This window comes from Bombina bombina, unplaced genomic scaffold (genome assembly GCF_027579735.1).
Source record: "Bombina bombina isolate aBomBom1 unplaced genomic scaffold, aBomBom1.pri scaffold_760, whole genome shotgun sequence".
NCBI lineage: Eukaryota > Metazoa > Chordata > Amphibia > Anura > Bombinatoridae > Bombina > Bombina bombina.
Genome location: NW_026510940.1, coordinates 110,733 through 113,776, shown reverse-complemented (window position 1 = coordinate 113,776; position 3,044 = coordinate 110,733). Strand labels below are relative to the sequence as shown.

At 34.4% G+C, this 3,044-nt stretch overlaps 2 long non-coding RNA genes across 3 annotated transcripts; one reads left to right on the top strand and one right to left on the bottom strand.

Annotated features, from left to right (window-relative positions):
• Positions 1–485: 485 nt before the first annotated feature.
• On the top strand, positions 486–2,715 carry LOC128643539 (uncharacterized). 2 transcript variants are annotated; one of them, XR_008399835.1, is made up of 4 exons: positions 486–539; positions 985–1,041; positions 1,816–1,896; positions 2,682–2,715. It is a non-coding gene; the product is annotated as an uncharacterized LOC128643539 (long non-coding RNA). The 2 variants fall into 2 exon arrangements; XR_008399834.1 differs by lacking the exon at positions 486–539 and adding an exon at positions 740–792.
• LOC128643540 (uncharacterized) lies at positions 968–2,828 on the bottom strand. Its single transcript, XR_008399836.1, has 3 exons — positions 2,733–2,828; positions 1,790–1,911; positions 968–1,049 (listed from the first exon to the last, which is right to left on the bottom strand). It is a non-coding gene; the product is annotated as an uncharacterized LOC128643540 (long non-coding RNA).
• Between the last annotated feature and the right edge of the window lie 216 nt (positions 2,829–3,044).

Genomic DNA, 3,044 nt, shown 5'->3' with positions numbered 1-3,044 from the left:
ATCATCAGCCCCAAGCACGTCTCAGCAAAGTTCTGGTAAGTACCTAAATAAGGAATACAAAGTAGGTTTTAGAATAAAAAAAATAGATTGAAGATTAGATTTCTACTCCCAGAGTATTACATTCAAATAGTAGTACCCTGTCCCAGTTCCCTAGCCCATCACTAATAACTATTGTTCACTAATACACATGTTAGACTTACCTGTCTCTTATCCTTTATGTTTTCCAGATCACCGAAAAAAATCTGCAGGGCGATCATCAGCCCCAAGCACTGATCAGCCTAGTTCTGGTAAGTATCTAAATAAGTAATACAAAGTAGGTTGTAGAATAAAAAAAATGGATTGAAGATTAGATTTCTACTCCCAGAGTATTGCATTCAAATAGTAGTACCCTGTCCCAGTTCCCTAGCCCATCACTAATAACTATTGTTCACTAATACACATGTTAGACTTACCTGTCTCTTATCCTTTATGTTTTCCAGATCACCGAAAAAAATCTGCAGGGCGATCATCAGCCCCAAGCACTGATCAGCCTAGTTCTGGTAAGTATCTAAATAAGTAATACAAAGTAGGTTGTAGAATAAAAAAAATGGATTGAAGATTAGATTTCTACTCCCAGAGTATTACATTCAAATAGTAGTACCCTGTCCCAGTTCCCTAGCCCATCACTAATAACTATTGTTCACTAATACACGTGTTAGACTTACCTGTCTCTTATCCTTTATGTTTTCCAGATCACCGGAAAAAAATCTGCAGGGCGATCATCAGCCCCAAGCACTGATCAGCCTATTTCTGGTAAGTATCTAAATAAGTAATACAAAGTAGGTTGTAGAATAAAAAAAATGGATTGAAGATTAGATTTCTACTCCCAGAGTATTACATTCAAATAGTAGTACCCTGTCCCAGTTCCCTAGCCCATCACTAATAACTATTGTTCACTAATACACGTGTTACACTTACCTGTCTCTTATCCTTGATGTTTTCCAGATCACCGAAAAAAATCTGCAGGGCGATCAGCCCCAAGCACGCCTCAGCCTAGTTCTGGTAAGTACCTAAATAAGAAATACAAACATAGGTTTTAGAAAAAAATAGATGTATTGAAGATTCGATTTTTCGCACAGAGTATTACATTCAAAATGTATCCTGTCCCAGTTCACTAGCCCTGTTACCTTTTTATTGGAAAGTTACTTTCCATGATCAAGTGTTGTGCTTCAAGATATAATGAACCAAACATTTTTCTTTCATGATTTCATAAAAGAATCTGCTAGAACAGCAAATGAACCTACTTAATTACAGTATCTGATAATCAATTTTTCTTTGTTTTCTAATATTATCCTTGTTTTAGAAATCAATAATGTAAGCCTGGTCCACGTTTGTTTTTGTTTTTCTTTCCAACCCATGCATAGTGGCATAGTGCTTGCTTACATTCTTTATCTATAAAATAACAATAATAAGAAGACAACAAAACAAATGTTATGATAGGACTATACATTTATAATGCTGCTTTATATTTCCTGCTCTTTCAAAATATTGAAAGTCAAATATTTGTTTAATTATCCATTGTATCGCGATTTTAATATAATGACTTTGATCAGCCTGATAAGGATTCTGCCTGCCATCCACTTGTTGCGACTATCAGCTGACCATTCTCTGCTAAATGTATGGCACACTATTCACCTTTTCATTTAAAAAAAATTTTTTTAATGCTTTACAATTTAAAAAAAAAAAAAATTAAAAATCCAAATAAATATTGATGTCTTCACACAAACTTATTATCTATAATTTAGTATACCTTGGCTTGTGCTGATTTTATTCTAGATTTAACAGCGTTAGTAACTCGGATTCGGATCCCACCAGTAGCAGCCTTCGGAAGTGGAGAGATGCCCACTACTCCTCCACGTAAGTTATAACAAACTGAAAATGTAAACAAACAAGACAGGCAAAAATTATCTTGACATTTTATGTAATTAAGCCTTTACTATATCAAAAATAATCAGCTACAAATGATTTATAACACAATTTTTATACAAATAAATTTATTAAAGGGATACTAAATAAAAAAAAATTATTTCATGATTCAGATAGAGCATGAGATTTTAAGCACCTTTCTAATTTACTCCTACTATCAATTTGTCTTTGTTCTCATGCTATCTTGATTTGAAAAAGCAGTACTGTAAGCTTTAGAGCCGGACCATTTATTGTTCAGCACCTGGGTAGCACTTTCTGATTTGTGGCTAAATGTAGCAAACCAATCAGCAAGCTCTACCAAGGTGCTGAACTAAAAATGGTCCGGGTCCTAACCTTTTATTAATGCTTTTTCTAATCAAGATAACATGAGAACAAAGAAAAATTGATAATAATAGGAGTAATTTAGAAAGTGGCATAAAATTGCATGTTCTATCATAATCATGAAAGAAAAGATGTGGGGTTAGTATCCCTTTAATTGAATATAACTTTTATTTAGATTTGACAGAGAGATAAAATCGGTCCATCCTGGATATTAAAATATATTTGAGCGAATAATGTATAATAAAAGTTTGTGGATAGTCTGTTGCTGTATTTTTCTTAGATATTATGGAAGAAATATTTTAGCGAGAGTCTTTCTATGTCTGTACAACATGTCTACAAATACATTGTTTTTCATACAACAAAATAATATTTGATTACTGTTTCATCGATTTCAGAACTACGCGGCATTTCTGCAGGTGGAAGCCATAGCTGTAAACTGCATTCACCTGTTCTTTGTGTAGAGGGAAGTCCTGTTGAAAATATTCAAGCAACATGCTTTTCACCATCGTCATCTGTCATCATTGACCAAACATCAACAGAAGACCATGCCCCCATTGTGGATGAGCAGACAGCCCAGACTCAAGCTCCTCAACTGGAAGAACAACATCGGTATAGCCGTACGGAAGAATTACTTCTGGAAAATTTGCTGGCAACAAAAAAATTAACAAAAGCGGTCAACAATATGAGAAAAGATGTCCATAGACACATAGACAGGGCATTAGCCCGTGTCAACAGAGATCAGAGGCAAGCAATTGATC